The following is a 22150-nucleotide window of genomic DNA, read 5'->3' on the forward strand; positions in this document are numbered from 1 at the left end:
TTTGTTGCTGACTTAACAATTTGACACTCCTGTTCATGGCGTCAGTAATCTCCCTAGGCTCTAGTCATGAGTTGCCAGGGCTATGGAAGCCTTTAGAGTTCGCTGACTTTGATCTTATTCCGATAGGGTCATAGTCTAAGTGGAAGTTCTCTCCTCCCTTCAGAGAAAGGTACTTCCTTCTTTGATGGCCCCGTTCTTTCCACTGGGATCTCACTTGCAGAGGTCTTTCATTTAGGTCGTCTTCTTTTTTTCTTTTCCATGGTATCTTGGCTTTCCATGCCTACAATACTCTCATGGGCTCTTCAGCCAGATCCGAATGCCTTAAGGGCTGATTCTGAGGCCAGAATGTTGTTTAGGACGTCTGCCATTCTATGAGTCTGCTGTGTATCCCACTTCCCATGTTGAATCTTTCTCTCCCTTTTTGATTCTATCAGTTAGTATTAGCAGACACTTGTCTTGTTTGTGTGATCCCTTTGACTCTTAGACCTATCAGAGCCATCGGTTGTGAACTGAAATTGATCACTTGGACTAGTGAGATGGCATTGGTACATGCCACCTTGATGGGATTGTATTAGAATCTGCTCCAGATAAGGGAGGCATCTAGTTGTCTCTAGAAAACAGGTTCTGTGGCTGCCCAGGCTCCTTCCCCACCCCCAGACTCACTAAGGCTGAGCCATCTGAGTATTTTGCAAAGGTAGTTGAGCACTTGATTAACTAATTAAGTCCTCTACAGAAATGACTTTTAACAAGTTCTGCCAGATGCTCTTACTGGAAATCGCTGATTGGGGATTGGGAAAGTCGGGACAAAAATAAAGAGGAAGCTTAGCAACTTGTAGACAAAGAGGAAAGAAGGTTTGTGTACTCTCAGCTGTCACATGAAGGAGGAAGTAGTAGCTTGGAATTCATTCCCTCTGACTGGATGAGGTGCCTAGACTCTCTGTTAGTGGGACAGAAAGAGAATATATGGATGTTAGCAAAGCCCAGAGGGCTATTTGAATTTGAGAGAACTCAGAAGTTTTGAACAAATTGCTGAGAAGGGATTTTGATGCCAAGCTTAGCAATTCAGATAAGGCAATTTAAAGAAAATCTAAGAGTTGGTGAAAAAGTACTTAGTTGCAACTTAGATGTTAATTTTTTTAAAAAAACTGATTTAGAATATAATCTTTGAGATTACCCATTTAAATATAGCTAAGTTGTCTCACATATGGAAGACAATTCTGTTTCTATTTAGAATTTTCATTCTGAAGGAATTTATACTAGAAGACAAGGAAATATATTTTAGGAAACTGCAAGTGTAGCTGTTTTCAAATGTCAACGGTGGGAGAATAAGTTGATAAAAAGGCCTAATAAGTATTTAAAGACAAAGGTATTAGCAGAGATCTACTCTTGAATGACAGGGAAAGCCAGATTTTAAAATTTGGATCAGTGGACTGTAGCAGGACTGCCACTTGGTGGCAGCATACTTAAAATGTGCCTAATAGTCTTTGAGTTGGGTGATGAATAAAGTTTTTTTTAAATTGAAACTGTGAAACAAAGGTTATGAAGTGACAAATATGTTATAGCAGTAGTTCTTGAATGGCTTAAACATGGCCAAAAATACATAAAGTGTATCTTGCACTACTAAAAATGAACACAGGGCTGGAAGAGATTTCTTGCTGTAGTCTATCTTGTTCTTTAAATTGTGTATTGGGTAGTTTCCTCAAAATTTACTCTAAGACATCGGTGTAGGGGATGACTTCTAGGACAAGCCAAAGCACAGGTAACAAAAGCAAACTAAATAAATGGGACGATATCAAACTCAGAAGTTTGTGTACAGCAAGGGAAACAACGAGCAGAGTGAAGAGACATCCAACAGAATAGGAAAAAAAAATCTTGCAAACCACTTACCTGACAAAGGATTAATATCCCCAATATGTTAGCAGCTTAAAAAAACACTCTACAACAACAACCAATCCAGTTGAGAAATTGGCAAAGAAATTTAATAGACAGTTATCAAAAGAAGAAATACAAATGGCCAACAAATATATGAAAAAATGCTCAGCATCACTAGCCATCAGGGAAATGCAAACCAAAACCACAATGAAATATCACCTCATGCCTGCTAGAATAGCTAAGATCCAAAACACAGAGAGTAACAAGTGCAGGTGAGGATGTGGACAAAGGGAACACTTATACACTGCTGGTGGGAATGTAAATTAGTGCAGCCACCATGGAAAACAGTGTAGAGATTTCTTAGAAAACTGGAAATAGACTTGCCATATGATGCAGCAATCCCACTACTATGCATATACCCAAAAGACTTGAACACAGTGTGAAAAAACAGATACCTGCACCACCATGGTTATAGCAACACTGTTGAGAATAGTCAAAATTCGGAATCAACTGAGGTGTCCATCATCAGATGAAAGGGTAGAGAAAATATGTTATATACACACAATGGAATATTATTCAGTTATTAAAACAAAAAGAATGAAATTCTAGCATTTGCAGCAAAATGGACACAACTGGAGGACATCATGTTGAGTGAAATAAGCGAGACCCAGAAATACAAATACTGTATGTCCTCCCTTATATGTGGTATCAAATATTTAAAAAATAAACCAAAAATAAAGAAAGAAAAAAAAAGAAATGTTTGTGTGTATTAGTATTGCTGCAAATAGTTTTGTAAAACTTTGTTTTGTACTTTTGTGAAACCAGTGGTTAAGAGTGTTGTAGTACTATAGTTTCAATGATCTGTGATGACTTTAAAATTTACTGTATATGGGTGAAATGGTCATTTTTACATTCAATTATTATTTATAGCCATTGTCTATATTGTCACTGAACTAGGATCTTTCTGCTTGTTACTTGTTAAACTTCTTACATATGGAAATATTAAGTCTTTTTACTGTAATGTAAATTTAAAGTAACTCATCTCAAAAACTAAGAAAAAAAAGGAGAAAGAGGAAGGGTAGGAGGAAGAGGGGGGAGAGGTGGAAGGACGGAGGAAAGCAGTATCATTATGTTCTTAAAATTTTATCTACAAAGCACATTGAACCTGTAAAAACTAATTTAAAAAGAAAAATTAAATTTTGTGTATCTATAAGCACTATATTTGAGTTATTTTAAAAGTTGTCACTTTCCTTCCCTTTTTTGAAGGTTGGGGAGAAAAAATTGAATTATGATTAATCAAGCTTTTATGGGCCAGAGAAATTATTCTCTTTGGCTCTTGAATCAATGGATGACAGAATAAAAGAAAGAAGGGGAAATGTGGATATTTACGTTAATTTCTTCTAGAGAGGAAAAGAATTTTAGTGTTTGAGAGAGATTATTTTCTTTGATTGCTTGTTCTATTTGCTTGTAACATGAAATCCATGATTGAATTTAATGAACTGCTGGCTTGTTTAAGTTTAATTCAAAGAATATTTTGTTTCAGATTTTTATAGTTCAGCAGTATGAAAAATATGTATAAGGTCAATGCTAACTGAACCAAAGGATGGCACCAGACCTGAAATTTGGGGAAGGCTATTTCAATTGGTGACTTCACTGCAAATATTGACATTTTCCTTTGCTACATTTTGTCCTATTTTTGTATTCTTATTTGGGTAGATTTAACTTCTTCATAATAAATAGTAGGAATGTTGGCTGGCGCTGTGGCTCACTTGGCTAATCTTCTGCCTGTGGTGCCGGCACCCCAGGTTCTAGTCCCAATTGGGGTGCCGGATTCTGTCCTGGTTGCTCCTCTTCCAGTCCAGCTCTCTGATGTGGCCTGGGAGGGCAGTGGAGGATGGCCCAAGTGCTTGGGCCCTGCACCTGCATGGGAGACCAGGAGGAAGCACCTGGCTCCTGGCTTCAGATCAGCGCAGTGCGCCCGCGGTAGCGGCCATTTAGGGGGTGAACCAATGGAAGGAAGACCTTTCTCTCTGTCTAACTCTGCCTGCCCACCCCCCAAAAAAAAGTAGGAATGTTGAAAATATAAATATGAAGCTATAATACACATGGAATTTACTGTACCCTGAAGTAAATGGTTTTGCTTTTGTTGGTATTTATCACACATCCTTAGTGCATTGCCACCTGTGTTTGTCCTTGACCACATGAGGTAGTCCCAGGTTTATTGGGCTAATCAAATTCCTTCTTACTCTTTAACCAACAAGAACCTGGGGCACTGAGTGTCACCTCCTGGTGCACTAGCAGCTACCTTCTTCAGATGACAACAGGGTTGGGGATAAATTATGTCTACCTATGTGGCATGGAATCTAGAGTGAATAGTCGGATAATAACTCGATCAGATCCATACACTTGACTCTGAGTAGCTTCTACGTAAGTATCTCACGAAACAGTGAAAGCTGCGAAGTCTCCTGAGTTCAGGCCATTGTGCCTCAATGACACGGAGGGAGAAAATTTATTATTAAAAGCCCAGTGCAGGCTTCAGCCTCTTTTTCGAGGAGTGGCCTCATTTGTAGTGATGGGGACAGGAATGTTGACACCACATTTGTCTTCTATTGTAGCCTAATGGGGACCAGAAAGGATGAGGCCCAGAGCAGATGCTCAAGGATGTGTAGGAGGCGTTGGGTGTGAGCAGAACCTGGCCTAGGGGCAGGGATTGTAGGCAGTGGAATTAGTCTGCAAAATGAACTGGAAAAACTTGGGAGAGGAGACTTGACTTCAGGGATACTGAGTGGAGAGAGGAGAGCCAAGTAACATGGAAAAGCAGTGAAAAGCCCTTCCAAAAATAAGAATCCAACGGTAAGATGCACATTATTTGCAATGGTAAACATCCCACATCACTGTTGATCTTGTGAAATCTATAATACGTACAAATTCCCTGTGAGATTGGTTTCTGGTTTTGTTTTTAACTTTGTAGCAATCAAGACAGTGCTGAGTTCCTTACCAGGGCTGAAGTGTGGAGAAGCAACAGCCACAGACTTGGAACTGGGGGGAGAGATTGAGCAGGAGCAATGTATAGGAACAGATAGGCCAGAAGTGCCACACAAAACTAGGGTATTCAGATTCGTTGGGGAGGACAGGAAATAGAAGTCCTGAGCCCCAGGTGTGTGTGTGTGTATGTGTGTGTGTTATGGATAGCTAGATATATAGATAGAATTTCCACTAATATGTGACTACCACACATTAATTAAGAACCCTCATTGTCCTTAGTCCCATGCAGTGACAGAAAATGTTTAGCACTTAGGCCCTTTCCTGAAAAGACCATGAGTCAAGCTGACAAAATGGATTTATCACCTGTGACATGGTAGCAATATCACTTCATGTTTTCTTATACAGTAAAAATAAAGTATTGAATGAAAAGCAGCTTGGAAAAAATAAAGATGGTAGTATCTTCATGGTTTTCTTCCAAGTAGAATGAAAGCACAACGATGAAACTCTGTGTAGGCTCATGAATAAGGCTTTCTATCTCTGCAGGACTTGCTGCTTTGCTAACACCTCCTTGACTCTAGAAAGATTACAGTGCTCAGAATTAGTGGTAGCTTCAAATTGAAGAGTGATGACTGAGAGCAACTGCTGTCTGATACCAACTCCACAACAACACAGAAAACCAATCAATGCTTGTTTGCAGCTTGGTCATCTAAATATGTTGCAATTGTTGATATATTTAATTTTTACAAAATACCTATAACGTAGGTACCACTGTTTCCTCATTTTACAGACTGAAGGGCTCGAAGAGGTCAAGTAGATCACACAAAGTTACACAGCCAGTTGAAGAAGTCGTTGGTGCCTTTGGTTGGTGAGTCTGTCCGTTGGTCTTGTGTAGAGTTTTGTGGGAGCAGTTTTGGTTGTCGCGGTGGGATGCAATGTGAGGATAGTCCTATGAGGCAGTCTTGTGCTACGTGGAACTTTCCAGTATTCCGTCTGAGTTAGAAATGTCCTACTGTACATTCAAGTCGCTGAAATACTTGCTCTTGGCTGTATCTGAGTCACCATTCAGAATACCTATATCACTCTGCATGCATAGCTTTGGAGTTCTCAGCTCCTTGCTATAAAGAGGCAGGGATCTGATGATTTTCTTGCGTCTTCTAGGGTAGTTGTCTCCTGATGTTTACCCATGGAAATGCTTAAATATTTATCATAAATTACCCAACTGATGGTTCACCAAACTCAGTCCACAGAATATTTCAAAAAGTATTCAATTTTGTTGTCAATATTCAGAACCAGAAATGATTTTAGAAAACTTACGCATTTTTTTTAGTTCTCTTTTAAATGTTGACAACCCAGCAATGCCGGCCCCTGGGCAGGGGAGGTCTTCGTGGTCCCATCCCCTTTGGAGGGATATCAGATCTCCTACTCAGCATGGTTTTATTCTGGTGGACTTGACCCATTAGTTTCCCTCTGGTTCATGTGGGTAAGCAGGGTGACGTGTTTGGTAAAGGTGGCCTTGCTGCCAGTCACCTTCTTTTTCTTCAGCATGATTTAAGTGGTGCTGACTTCATCCGCAGTGCAAGGGTACTCTGCAACAAGGCTGGGTCCCCTGGTGAATCCACCCAGCTCCTCCCAGGAACTGCCACCCACTGAGATCTGGCTGTGTGCTTGGGGTTCAGACATGAGCGGTTTTGCTCTCCACACCTCATCCTCCCCACCAAGACATCAGAGTAAACGCATTTTATTACTACCTGTCCACTTTGCTTCCCTTTGACATGCTGATTTGGTGTCTGGATTTTGAAGTTAATGTTGCAAGAGATGAAGCCAAATAGTTGAGGACTTTTTTTTTTTAATTAAGGGAGGCAATGCTTCTGAGAAAGACAACGTGTGATACCCTAAAATCATTTGCCATAATTTCCTCCTGTACCAGCTTCAGTGATTATGTTTTCTAGCTATACAGAATGAAGAAGTAACTAGAGTCCAACAAATAGACTGGGAAGAATTATGAATGCTACATGTCTATGATGAAACCGTATAAGTAATGAAGTCAAATGCATAGAGTATAAAAAAAGGCTCTGAAAGTTGAGGAAGTGAATAGCAATGGTCTTGAGTATCTCAGTGATGTTTTGTTCTCTTGGTGGCAGGCCCAGCTAGGGGATAGCCTCTCCACCTGCCCAAATCACCAGACAGAGGGGCTGGTGCTGTGGCCTGAAGCGCTGGCATCCCATATGGGCGCCGGTTCTAGTCATGGCTGCTCCTTTTCCGATCCAATTCTCTGCTGTGGCCTGGAATAGCAGTAGAAGATGACTCAAGTCCTTGGGCCCCTGCACCCACGTGGGAGACCCGGAAGAAGCTCCTGGCTCCTGGCTTTGGATCGGCACAGCTCCGGCTGTTGTGGCCAATTGGGGAGTGAACCAGTAGAAGGAAGATCTCTCTCTCTCTCTCTCTCTCTCTCTCTCTCTCTCTCTCTCTCTCTCTTTCTCTCTCTGCTTCTCCTCTCTCTGTGTAACTCTGACTCTCAAATAAATAAATAAATCTTTTAAAAAAATTATCAGACAGAATGGAATTATGCCCAAATTATCAGACAGGCTTGAGTAAAGACTTTCCCTCTGGCTAAGGAGAGTCTTGGTTGGTGCAGTAACCCACACCCCATGTTTTGTTAAGTCTTGTGGCTTGATCACCCCTGGGAGCATACACACTCCACCATGGTGGAGTGGAGGGGAAAGTACAGGGAGGAAAACGCACAGTTAGAGATAAAGTTAAAACCTCACTTCCATAAATGTTATGGTAACTTCTCACATTCCAAAAGATGCCCCTCCCTAACCAAATCATTGTAGTGAGCAACTGTTTTTTCTTATCATCTATACTAACTTGAGGCCTTTTATAAAATAACCCTTGATAAAATCTATACAAGAAATGATTGAGCAATTGAATTTTTGGTTAGCTCTAATCTACTCTCAAGATATTAATTTCATTACAGCTTTACTCATTGACCATCCAACAGATGCTAACCACCCCCTCCATACCAGGCACTGTTCTAACTGCTGAGGGTGGAGTGGTGGGGGACAGCTACAGTTTAAGGAGATGGAATAGACCAGGAAGCAAATACACAGGGTGAATACAGATAGGAAGAGGGTATGGAGAGAAATAAGACAGTGGCTGTGGGAGCAAATGAGTGGGAGATAGGGCCAGTTTGGGCTGGGAGGTTAGGGAAGGCTGCTGAGGTGAGATGAGATTGGCGAAGACTTGAACGATAAAGCAGGAATGCAAACATCTGGGGATGGAGAGGTCCAGAGAGATCCCTGTTTGTGTCCTAGGATAGAAGTAAGGTTGATGTGCTCAAGGAATCTAGAGTAAGCCAGAGAGGACAGTGGGGTGAAATGAGATGAGAGAGAAACAAGGGTGGACGATGGGGAAGAGTCAGATTTACTAACTACAAGCGGTAGCAGTGGAAGGCTCTGGGCAGGAACCAATAGGATAGAATTTACTCTTTCCTATAATCAATCTAAATATAACTGTGTGGACAAATTATAGTGTATTCATAGAGTGGAAGGCACTACAATAAGGACACAAATGCACCACCAGTCTGTACTCAGAACAATGCGGAAGAATTCCCTAAACATAATTTGGAGTGAAAGATCTAAGTCACAGAAGAACACACAAAACATTCATCTATTTATGTCACATTCACAGTCAGTATGGAACATAAACTTTGGTGGAGCAACTCAGGTTTACTAAAACTTAAAATAAATGGCATCTGTCTTCAGTGCTTTTGTGTATATAAGTGTGTAGAAAAAGGATTGTGCTGATAAAAACTCAAAACTTATGAAAACGATTTACCCCCAGAGGAAGGGAATGGAATGAGGTGGGAGGAGAGAGGATGCTCACAAGGTATCTGATACTAATTTATAATTTTTAAAAACTATTTTTTGAGAGAGATGGTGGAGGGGAAGAGAGAGAGAGAGAGAGAGAGAGAGAGAGAGAGAGAGAGAGATCCCACCTCCTGGTTCACTTCCTTAGTGTTTGCAATAGCCCAGCTATGGCCAAAGCCAGGACCTAAGAACTCAATCCAGGTCTCCTACAGGGGTGTGGCAGGAACCTACTTAAGCCATCATGGATGCCTCACCTGGTCTGCATTAGTGGGAAGCTGGAGTTGGGACTCAAATCCAGGTACACCATACAGTGTACCTAAACCTGTAGCATAAGTGCTAGACCAATGCCTGCCTGAATGCTGTAATTTTGGACTTTTATATTGACTATGCCTGTGCTGATTTCTTGTGACTCTTGTAACAAATTATACCTTGTTGGCTTCAACCAGTACTGATTTCTTTTCTCATAGTTCTGGAAGCCAGACCTGGAATCAGTTTCACTGGGTTGAAATCAAGGTGTTGGTAGTGCTTTGTCTGTAAGGAGAATTGGTTCCTTGCCTCTTCCAGCTTCTTGGGCCTGCCAGTATACCTAGATGCGTGTCTATATCCCAGTCTCTACCTCTGTGATCACAGTGTCTCCTCCTCTTGTGTGTGGGTCGTATCCCTCTGCCCCTCTCTCATGAGCACTTGTGATAGTATATTTTGCCTACCCAGAGAAGAGGGGACCATCTTCCCAATACAAGATCCTTAACATTATATACAAAATAACAGCATACTAGCATTTACAGGCCCAGAGGTTAATACATGGATTATTAAAAATTTTTCATTATGTCATAGTGTGTTTATGAACTTTCTCTTTCTTCACTTATAGTATTTATTATTTATTTTTAATAGAAAGCTTTTATTTAATAAATGTAAATTTCTTAAGTACAGCTTTTGGATTATAGCGATTCTTCCCCCCATACCCACCCACTCATCCCCAAACCATCCCACCTCCTACTCCCTCTCCCATCCCATTCTTCATTAAGGTTCATTTTTAATTATCTTTATATACAGAAGACCAACTCTATACTAAGTAAAGATTTCAACAGTTTGCACCCCCCCACACACACACACAAAGTATAAAGTACTGTTTGAAGACTGTTTTACTGTTAATTCACATAGTACAACACATTAAGGACAGAGGTCCTACATGGGGAGCAAGTGCACAGTGACTCCTGTTGTTGATTTAACAATTGACACTCTTATTTATGTACTTTCTAACTAAAAATAACTTTTTGATCAGTGGGTAGAAAACAATGACTTTGGCTGCTGTGAGAAGACCAGAAAAGAAGGAGGTTATTGAACTTTTCAGGATGAGAGATGACAATAGCCTAGACTTGAGAGGTGACAATGGAGTTGAGAAGAATGGGAGGAATTGAGATGCAGTCTGGAGGGAGTTTAGGAACAACTAGTGGGTTAGATGTAGAGGAGGTAGGACAGAATGGGAGGCAAGGATAATTTTCCCTTTTATGACTTGAGAAGCTGAGAGATGTACTGAGATGGAAAATGAAAGGGGAAGAGAAGGGCTCTAGGCAGAGAACATGGGCGGGAGATTTGGGAACTTCAGCTTTGTCATGCTATAATACTGTAAATACGTTTTCACCCTTTGGTAAAATAATCCAAATTACTGAGCCAAGAGTGTTTAAAATTTTAAGAATGGAGTGTGGTTTCTCATTTGGGATTAACAAGGACTGGGAAAGAGGTGTGGTGGGATCACACGGAGACAAAACGTGGAGGAGATGGTTTGCAGAGCACCTGGGTCCTTCTGCAACTTGTAGGACACAAAGAAGAATTACAGGTGATGGCCGTCTGCGTGACACAGATGTGAATGAACTGGAGCTGGGCTCTGAGGTCTGGTATTGTGGTGGGGCTCCCCTGCAGCTGGCTGCTGACATTTGCTCTCTCCCTGGTGACTAGGGCTCCAGTCTCACAGCTTCCACCTGTGTATGTAACCACCAGACAAAGAAGGTTCTACATGCATCTTTTCACTTTTCCACCCAATAGCAACAACACTGTTTATGGAAAACCAGTAGTTGTTTTACAGAGTCTGTCCTGGTAGGGGTGTCCGAGTCAGACAGAGGCTGCCAGCTCTGTCCCCTACCATGTGACCCTGGGCCCGTTACCCGGTCTCTCCACGCCGGTGCTTCCTCCCGAGATTGCTGTGAATGTTGCGGTGTGCGCCAGCAAATGTCTGCTATGATCATGATGCCCAGTTCAGCTTCAGAGCTTTGGAAATGCTGAACTATACCATTTCCTCCATAACAAAAGCAAACCAAAAGTAATTCAATGGCCTTTTTTTTCCTCCACCCCAGCAGAGGCTGCCTCTAAAGACTGCTTCTGAGCTCACAGTTGTGATGTTCCTTCCAAGTCCTTCAAACAGCATTTACTGTTTTCTGTTCTAATAGTTATTAAAAAAAAAAAACAAAAAAAAACCAAAAAAAAACCCTGTCCAGATACTACTCAGCTGCAGTTATCTGGGAAATTATTGCAAAACAAACCACTGCTTCAGCCCAAGTTCTCAAGATCCCTGAGGCAAAAATGGGGGTAATAACAGAGGGAGATCACCAGAAGACAAGTGCTATCATCACCTCACCCTTCTCAGAGTTTCCTTAGTTCAGACTTCACAAATGAATCAGCAGAGACCCTGTGAAATTCCATCTGGTGCGAGCTGTCTTTGCTTCTAAAGTGGAAAAATGTCTTAAGAATGCTTTTGGTCCCCATTTACCCCCCAACTTTTTTAAAGAAAGCAAATTCAGCAAACAAATTCTACTCTACTATTGTTGTTATGTTAAATACCAAGCAAGATCTGGCCCAGCTTTGCCAATGAAGATAATCCAAACTGAATTTGGAAACCTCATCTTTGCAGCTTAGTTGTAAAAGTTAGATGGTTGGTTGAAATATGTAAATACCAAGGAATTGTTTATGGATAAAAGACTTGGTCATAGGAAAAACTTGAACCATCTTGAGCTTTTTGTTGATATTTTTAAAGACTTATTTGAAAGGCAGAGGGACAAAGTGAGAAAGGGGGAGACAAAGAGCTCTTCCATCCTCTGGTTCACTCCTCAAGTGACTGCAATGGCTGAGGCTGAGCTGGATTGAAGCCAGGGGCCTGGAACTCCATCCAGGCCTCCAAGATGAGTGGCAGGGGCCCCATACTTAAGCCGTCTTCTGCTGTGTTCCTGACACATTATCAGGGAGGTGGATCAGAAACAGAGCAGCTGGACTTGAACCAGGGATTGAGCTCTTATTTTCGTTTGTTTTTTACTGCTGCTGCTACTGTTGTTCTCCTAGTGAGATGAGACTTTATTTCCCCACAAATTGGTTGACCTTAGCAAGTTGGTGTCTTGAGCTCCCTGGCCCTAACATACCTCAGTAAGAGCAGAATTGCTTTCTCCTAGTCCTGTGGGTGGAGGGCTCCTCCAACAGGGGATTGGTTTCTCGAAGTGAACTCTACATTTGGCCTTGGAGAGACATATCCCTCTCCCCTGACTCCCTCACCCTTACTTTCTAAGATAGCCTGGATGAAGACCTAGGTCTCAGGCTTCAGGTCACAATTTAACAGTGCCTAAGGCAATGGAAGTCATAGATTGAGCTCATGGGTTCTCTTCATGGAGCCTGTGGCCCAGCAGCATCACAGCACCTGAGTACTTGGTGGAAAGGTTCCTTCTCAGCCTCCATTCCAGATCCTCTACATCTGCAGGGGATTCTGACAAATGCTGAGGTTTGAGAGCTGCATGTCGATTTCTTGCAAAAATTCACATACATTCAATCAAAAGTTATTTGTTCTCTCACCTCCTCTGAGGTCTACTTTCAGAGACACACAAATCAGACTTGTAGAGTCAAAAGCCAGGCCAAGCATTTTGTTCTGCCAGGTCAGCAGGAGCTGTCAGAAATGTCCTCGTGGGCTCTGACCTCTCAGGGAGACAAATCTCTGGGATCTTGATTTCTGTGTCTTCAGCCCAGGACAGTGGGTGGCAGAGGGGAAAGTAACTATTCCTTTGCTGTTTGAAAATAATTAGCTTGAGTGATGCGAAGAGTTCAGTAGATCTGTGACAAGATCAAAGACCATAAATTATTTAACAGTGGTTCTACTTTTGTAGAATTATTTAAAGTATCATAATTGCAGTTCAGCTTCCCAGCCTTCATTTTAGATTCTGGAATTCTGTTGGGAGCTATCATAATCACTGAAGGGTATAATATTACAGGCTGGGTATAAAAATATCTTTTTAATGACTAGCAAATTAGTGAAGTGTGTTGACCTGGGTGGGGACCAAATAGAAGATGGTGTTTTTATGAAGAAGGGGAGAGGGAGCCGAAATTGTCACCATGTTGTTATTCTTGTTGGATTCTCCACTCCTTAAAATGTCAGTTGATTAGATAAAATTTGTGACACGGTGCATCAGAGTAAGTGAGGAAGGGCTGTGTGGCATACAGAGCCATCTGGGAACTTGTGCAGTTGTGTTCTGGTTTTAATTTTAGCAAGCACAATCTAAAAGTCGACCTCCGGTGATTCACTGCATGGGTCCCGTAACAAACAGGTCTGAGGACTCTTCCTGCCTGACCAGGACAGTGGGGCCAAGGCTGGTAGGCCCAAAAGAAAAATAAAACTTTCTAAAACTCTGAGCGACCCAGTGGGTCCTCTTACATTTTTCCTCTGTAAATCAAATAATTACTTGCTACACATATTTTCCAGTTTGTTATAACTTCTTAAACATTTAACCTAAGGAGTCATAAATTCACTTGTGTGGATCAAAAATGAGTTGTGCTCATGTGCTTTTTATATTCCAAAACAGCACATGTTGACAGCAGAGGCAGAACAGGTTTTACCAAGGATGTAACCTCACAGGTTAAGAGTTTTGAAATCAAAACTTGAAATTCATGCACTATCGAGTCCATTTTGTGTTTTAAAAGATTTGTTTATTTATTTGAAAGAGTTACAGAGAGGGAGAAAGAGGCAGAGGCTAAGAGAGGTCTTCCATTCACTGTTTCATTCCCCAAACAGTGGCAGCAGCCAGGGCTAGACCAGGCTGAAGCCAGGAGCTTCATCCGGGTCTGCCACATAGATGCAGGGGTTTCAGGACTTGGGCTTGCTTTCCCAGGCACATTAGCAGGGAGATGGACTGGAAGTGCAGCAGCTGGAGATGGGGGCCTAGAGAGGTGTGGGGACTTGAACCAGCTCTCATATGGGATGCTGGCCCTGCAGGTGGTGGTCTTACCAACCACAGTACCGGCCCCTATGGAGTCCATTTTCAAAGGCATCTTAGAGATAAGTCTTTTAACGACCCATTGATTCTCTTTGAACTAGAGTCTTAGTGAATTAATTTAGAAACCCAACTACAGATGCACCAGTTTCTTTGGAATACACAAGTGCTTAAAGTGAAAGACCAAGCACACCTAATTAACTTATGCAGTGCATTTGAGGTTTTGTTGACTCTGAATTCACATAACTATATATATATATATATATGTGTGTGTATGTGTGTGTGTATATCTATGTATATATATAACTAGAAATAAAATATTTGAAGCATGTCTCATGCTCAGTGGGCCAATGACAAGAAAGCAAGACTTTATCATAGAGGTTAGAAAGCGCTGTCTGTATAATCTTTTAGCCCACTCTGCCCATATGCCCTGTGTATATTTATTCAAGGAAGATACTCAAGGCTGACAGCTGAAACATCTTCTAGATTCCCCCTCAGTCTTTAGCCGACTTCCCTGACGCCTGCCCTGGCCCTGCAGACAGCCTGACTCTGAGAATGAAGAAGGGCGTCTCCCCTCCCGGCCCGCTCTCTTCTCTGTCAGGTAGTAACTCCTCTGTTAGCTACAAGTGGCCCCCTCGAGTCCCTGCACAGGTGGGTCTTGTTAATCCTGAGGCAGTCAGAGTTGGTCACGTGACTCCACACCCTAGACTCCCAGGAGAGGTGGGGCCTGGGAGCTGGAAGTTCACCTGGGTCATTCAGCTTATTTGAACTAGCTTACACAGATTATCCTGAGAGGCTTACAAAACCTTTGGTGACTCATTCCTGAAGAAGGACTTGCTTTTTGCCCCTTCCCATTATAGAAAAGTTGCTCTAAGGACTAAGACACCTTAACCCACATCATCTCAGTAAAGCCTTCTATTTACATATTTCAGCCGGCTAATGGAGCCCAGCCTTAGACCTAGAGACTGGTTCCAGTTTGATCTCTCACTGTTTGCTGCTGCCTCTCACTAGGGCCTAAAGAAGCACAACTTTGAGGATGTCTCCAGGTCACAGGTCATCTTTCTCGTAGAACTTGCTGTAACCCTCCTACTGGTGTTACAATGTGGGTGTATTGGGTCCATTTTACAGATTACAAACTGGAGGCCTGAGAGACTGAATTATCTGTGCAGTATCACGTGGCTGTGGAGTGAATATTTGAATTCAGCTTATTCTCAGGACAATTTGCAAAAAACAATTTTTCTTCTCCTGTTTATAGAGGAATCTCTCGATGGTGACCCAAAGCTCATCTCCGTTATTGTTTATTCCTATCCTTTCTTGTACAGTTGCAAGTGTGTTTAGGATGCAAGTGTTGGGGGCTGAATGTGGACCATTTGTTCATTCAGTACTTTTCTAAATTAGTGAATTTAACCTATTTAGTTTTGCATATCCATTCATTAAATAAATTAATATGTCATAGATATGTTAATACACTCAAGCGCTTAGAACAGTGCCTGGTGCATAGTACTTGCTCAGTAAATGGTATTAGTTTCCAAGTATTTGTTCTTATATGATTTATTGAGTTTCTTGCTCTGCGCTGTTTCACTGAGCAGTTTCTACCAGGAAACCAAAGTAAACATTTTACACCACTTTTTGCTTCCCTGACATTGCACTTGTCTGTCCTGTCTCCTAGGTTGTAGTTTTTTGGGGTTGGGAACATATTTTTATCATTCACCTTTGGATCCTCAGTACCTAGCACAAGGCCTGATGTATTTTAAACACCTAAAACCTCTTTGTCATTGTTGTTAGATGAATAAAGAAATGCTTGGTTATTGTAAATGTGCGAAATTTCTTTAATCATTTCAAGTTAGAAATCAAATCATACCGTTCAGGTTGGGTTGTCATCATTTCTTTATTTTGTTGGCTGTCTAAATGGTACCTATTCACACTGTAGCTGGTGAAGAACCCCTTCCTTCTGTGGCGCCACAGTCGCATCCAGGCATTGCCCAGGGAGGTTGTCTCCAAGCCCAAGCCTTGGAGGGGCAGGTGCTGCCCTGGCCTCCCCAGCTCTGTACCCTGCCAACATCTTGTTTTGTTGCTGTAGGCCAACAACAAGTAACTTTCATACATCTTAGTTTGTACTCTTGGAAGGGGTGCTGGTGTTTCTGGTTCTTGCAGACTGGTGAGAGATGAGGGCATGGAGGAAGGGGTATTTTTGAATGTTTTGACTATTGAGTGCCCAGTGAAGGATGTCCTGCAGTTGGGGGCTGGGTGTTAGGTCGGCTGAACTCTAACTCTAGCTTGTGTGCAGTACTTCTTGCTGCAGGTGCTCCGGCTTGGGTAACCGTGTGTGTCTGTATGCATTCCGCAGAACGTAGGTGGCTGAGATTGAAATTCAGCTAGAGGTTCCTCATCATATGTTGTACACTACAAGGAGTGTGGTTAGACAAAGAAGGTTTAAAGGAAACCAGATTATGTGCTGCTGAGAGACTATTTATAGTGAGGATATTAAGTTCAAGTTTTCAGAATTTATAATGAAAAAAAGAGAGGGATCAATGCCGTGGCTCACTAGGTTAATCCTCCGCCTGCAGTGCCGGCATCTCATAGGGGCGCCGGGTTCTAGTCCCGGTCGGAGTGCCAGATTCTGTCCTCGTTGCTCCTCTTCCAGTCCAGCTCTCTGCTGTGGCCCGGGAATGCAGTGGAGGATGGCCCAAGTGCTTGGACCCCTGTACCCGCATGGGAGACCAGAAAGAAGCACCTGGCTCCTGGCTTCGGATCGGTGCAGCGCTGGCCATAGCGGCCATTTGGGGGGTGAACCAGCGGAGGGAAGACCTTTCTCTCTGTCTGTCTCTCTCTCTCTCACTGTCTATCTGTCAAATAAAAAAAATTTTTTTTAAATGTATTTGAATTCCAAGTGGAGGCTGGGTGAGTTGTGACAACACTTGATTTAATGCAAAGAGTTACCAGATTTCATCATGCTACCCCAGTCAATCAGTAACTGATGTTAACTCCCTTCTTATGGTTTAACCATTTTATCATCACACTGACAACCTCACCTTCTGCAGCTCAAACTCTGAGGAAAATTAGAAAACTCTCAATCTTGTTTGCTTTAAGAAAGAAAATTCTGGTTACAACTGAGCTGACTGAAAAATCATCATGGAACCAGAAAACAATGTCAAATTCAAAACATTCCCTTCTCTTGCATAGTTGATTTAGCTTCCAGGTAGTGGAATTGTAAGGGAATAATTTGATCAAGGTATTGAATTTCTATCAGGACAGTAGAAGAGAGCAGAAATCCTGAAATGTCTACAGGTGATATGTGAGCCCACTATAGGGGGCAGATGGATGGTGAGAAGAGGGGGGTGGGGACAGCAGGGGTCTTTAGAAACAGATGTGGTACAAAGCTGAGTTTTGCTCTTTGCTCCCTGCAGCAAATTGAAAAAGTTACTTAAATTCTTTGAGTTCAGTTTCTTTGTGATATAGACGTGATGCCTACTTTGTAGGGCTTTGATGAAGGTTAAATAACATCACAAGGTGTAGTTTTGAAGCAAAGTGGATTTAAGAAACATAGTTTTTCCTCCTTTTACTTTGCGGTTCTACAGGATAAGCCAGCTCTGTCTGCTGGAGGAGAACCCGTCCAGAACCTAAGGGTTGCCATAACAAAGCATCACAGACTAAATGGATTACACAATACATTTGTTGTCTCCCCATGTGAGACAAGTCCAAGGTCAAGGGGCAGCAGTGCTGGCTCCTCCTGAGGCTGTGAGGGCGGGTCTGCTCTGTGCTTTCCCTAGGCTTCTGTGCTCTGCTGGCCATCTTTGGTGTTTCTCAACTTACAGAAACATCACCCTGATCTCTGCCTTCATCTCCCCATGGCATTCTGCCTGTGGGTTTGTCTCCAGATTTCTCCTTTGAGTAAGGGCACCACTCGTGCTGAACTCAGGTCCGCCCTAATGACCTCGTTTAATATGGTAACTTCTGTAAACATACTGTCTCCAAATAAGTGCACCTTTTGAGGTATTGAGAGTAAGACTTCAAGCATAGGAATGCTGGTGGTGAGGGCACAATTCAGTCTCTAATCCATGGCAGTTGGGTATGGTGGTGACAGAAGTAGTGATGATGTAGTGGATTGGAATTTGAATGTTGGTCTGGGGATTTTGTGAGTTAGCTGCGGGCTGATTAAGCTGCATTGTGACTTCCTTTATATCATGATCCCTTTGGGAACAATGGAGTTATGGCAACAAGAGTGGGAAATAAGCTTCTGGTGACCACGGGGACAAGTCTTGTCCCGGCATTCAGAGCACGAAGGTTGACTTTATACACGTACCTGAAAACGGGACAGCCAGAAAGAAAACTGCACGGCTTAAGAAGTGATTGAATGTAGGAAACTATACTTCTAGATGGCGGAGTAGTTAAAAACAGTTGGGTATAATTTTTGGTTGGCATGATAAGCTCTTTCCAACTTGATTGTGAAGTTAGGGCATTTTATAGTTGACACTCTTTTGTTGCTTTTTATAGAGATGCTTATGCTATTTCGTTTGTTGCTTGAAACAAGCTGTAATGTAACTTTGCAGGCACTCATTTTACAAATAAGTGAACTGAGGCACAAGAGAAGAAACTTGTGAACTGTGGGTTCTGGTTCCAGGTGCTCTTTCTTCTACCGCCATTGCCTTCACTGAGGTATTTTCCTGATGAGGGTCTAGGAAAAGCATGGTCAGAGACAGTAGCACTGGAATTTAGCCTGTCTTGCTGCCTTGACAAAAATTCAAGGCCTTTTGCATGTGGCAGTTGATCCCACTGGAGACCAGTTGCAACTGAGCCAATCTTATCATTCATGGTTTGTCTACACAGTAGCACAATTGGCAGAAAAACAGGAGTATTGGTTTCTCTGATTACAGCAACTTTGGGGACCATGACTGATCAGTTTAGACCAAAATTCCAGCCATGATAGTTCTGGAAACTTGCACTGCCGTGGCGAATGTAGAAAAAGTCACAGTCAGAAATAGTATTCATCACACAGGTTTTGTTTGTTATTGGAACCTGAATGGGCTTGCTATGGGGGGAACCATCCCTTTGGCCTTAGTCATGGCTTTGTTTCTAAATAGGGTGATCATTGATGACAGGTGTGGTAGGTGTCCTTTAGATTTCTAACTGAAGTTGTGGAACAAACACCTCCTGTGTTTTAAAGTATACTGGGCAATGAGAACTCTTGTTGTGTCTTTCTAGAGATTTTTGGATTTCTCCATTGTTTTAAGACTTAAATCCATGAGGTTCCTTTGAGAGGTCCTCATGCTCTTGCGGGAGAACTCTACAAAAATTTATCCCTGTAAAAAATAAGCAAGGGAAAGGAAGAGGGAGTAGAAAGAATGGTGGGCGTATGGGCAGGAGGGAGGTAGAGGGGGAAGAATAATCATGTTTCCAAATCTGTATATATTAAATGCATAAAGCTGTATTCCCTAAATAAAATAATTTTTAAAAATTGTCAGCTGAAGTTTGTAAAACCGCATCATTGAGTACTGACATGTTCAGTCCAACCCATCTTGTCCATGTCCCTGGGTAGAAGAAGAAGAAAGGGTGACAGACAAACAGACCTAAAGTCATTTTCCCTTTCTCAGATTTTAATTTTTCTTTCTAAAACTTTAAAGGGAAAACATGGCCTTAAACTTGGATCTACCCACAGAACTTACTTATTCAATTTCACTAGGGCAACATTTTAGAGTTTAGTTCCCAAATGTGGCATGGTGGCATTTTGCAACATTGTTATAGCTCTGCTATATATTAAATGTGTTGAGATTTGACAAAAGGACCAGGTAGGGTGACTACCTGGGGTGACTCAGGTACCTCATGGAATCCTGCCACTCCTCCGTATTTTCACTCAGTCTCAGATCGAAGTTGACATTCCTGGCTACATGAGATCCTTGTGGCAACTGCAAAGCCCAGTTGCCCAGCTAAAGAAATGGGGTCTGGATCCTGTTCAACTGAAAGACACGTGAGCCAGGGACAGAAAAAGTTGGCAGCTGAGTTGTCATTCCTCATATTCCTTTGAGTTTGTCACAAGTGGGTATGATGGGAGTTTCCAGGCTGTTTCTTTAATATCAAGGAAGATAATAGAAATTTGAATTGTCTTTTCAAACCTAGAAATCATTTGAGATGGTTTGCAAAGTGTTTTCTATTGGGGCAAAGGCCAATGGTGAAAAACAGAAGGAAGGTAATTTTTCCAGTAATTACTCACCATTTAAATGAGAAAGGACAGCTTTTAAATTAATTAAAAATTAAAATTAATGAGCAAGTATGATAGGCAGTAGATCTACACATTTAGAAATGATCAAGTATTTCTTTTTTTTTTCTTTTTTTTCTTTAGTAAATATAGATTTCCAAAGTACAGTTTATGGATTACAGTGGCTCCCCCCCCAATAATTTCCCTCCCACTCGCACCCCTCCCATCTCCCGATCCCTCTCCCCTTCCATTCACATCAAGATTCATTTTCAATTATCTTTATATACAGAAGATCAATTTAGTATATATTAAGTAAAGATTGCATCAGTTTGCACCCACACAGAAACACAAAGTGTAAAATACTGTTTCAGTACTAGTTATAGCATTACTTCACATTGGACAACACATTAAGGACAGATCCCACATGAGAAGTAAGTACACAGTGACTCCTGTTGTTGACTTAACAATTTGACACTCTTGTTTATGGCGTCAGTAATGTCCCTTTCTTTTTTTAAAATTTATTTTATTTATTTATTTGACAGTTATGGTTAAAGAGAGAGGGAGAGACAGAGAAAAAGGTCTTCTTCCATCCACTAGTTCACTCCCCAAATGGCCGCAATGGCCAGAGCTGGGCTGATCTGAAGCTGGAGCCAGGAGCTTCTTCCAGGTCACCCACTTGGGTGCAGGGGCCCAAGCACCTTGGGCCATCCTCTACTGCTTTCCCAGGTGCATTAGTAGGGAGCTGGATTGGAAGAGGAGCAGCCAGGCCTAGAACTGGCACGTACATGGAATGTCAGTGGCACAGGCATAAGTTCACCCACTATGCCACAGTGCCAGCCTCCAAATATTTCTATATGAACTAAGTTAAAGACCCAATCTTTCTCTTTTTTTTTTTTTTAAGATTTATTTATTTACTTGAAAGTCAGAGTTACACAGAGAGAAAGATAGGCGGGGGGGGGGGGGGGCGGGGGGGGTGTCTTCCTTCTACTGGTTCACTCCCTAATTGGCCACAACAGCCAGAGCTGTGCCAATCCAAAGCCAGGAGCCAGGAGCTTCTTCTCTGTCTCCCACATGGGTGCAGTGGCCCAAGGACCTGGGCCATCTTCCACTGCCTTCCAAGGCCATAGCAGAGAGCTGGATTGGAAGTGGAGTAGCCAAGTCTTGAACCAGCGCCCATATGGGATGCTAGCACCGCAGGCAGTGGCTTTAGCTGCTATGCCACAGCGCCGGCCCCAAGACCCAATCTCTTAAAAGAGATTCACTGCCACAGAAGCCAGAGACACCCCCAAAGTGGGAATTTTTTTCAACATTTGAAGCCCAGTAACACCCTTTCACTTTACCAGATTTCACTGCCTTCACAATTTGGATTTCACGTGTTGATCAAAAGGCATTTTCCATTACTGATGCTAAATTTATTTAGGTGCCTTTTTAGAAAGTATTTTTGAGATCTTTATGAATTTTGAGTCTGCTGCTATCTCTTAGTTATGTTAAAGTGTTTACTCTCTTAATAAGGTTCTACTGTCTGAGCTAACAGTCAGGAGGACACAGGAATTCAGATTATGATTTATAATTGTTCTATCCAATATGGTAACTAGTAGAAATATGTATTTAAGTAGAAAATAATTAAAATTAAAAATTCAATTCAAGAATACTAAACAGAAGAAACATAGAATCTTTACATCACTGTAAAAAATTCTGCCAGACAGCTCTGATCTAGAAATATTCTTTGCTTTTTTTTTTTTTTTTTGAATCTAGAATCTGAAAGCTGCCTTCCTTTGCCAGCCAGACATGTAAGTGCTGTCTGATCAGTCTAAGAGAAAATGGGAAAACATGTCTGTATTGTTAAATAGGAAAATACCAAGTAGCTTTTTTTGGTGGAAAACATGATTCTTCACTGTGACTCAACATGTGAATGTGTGGTAACAACTATTTGTTCCAGTCTGTATTGATTTTGAGAACTGGCATCTCTGATTCTTATGTGTGATTCCTGC

This window comes from Lepus europaeus, chromosome 13, assembly GCF_033115175.1.
Source record: "Lepus europaeus isolate LE1 chromosome 13, mLepTim1.pri, whole genome shotgun sequence".
Lineage (NCBI taxonomy): Eukaryota > Metazoa > Chordata > Mammalia > Lagomorpha > Leporidae > Lepus > Lepus europaeus.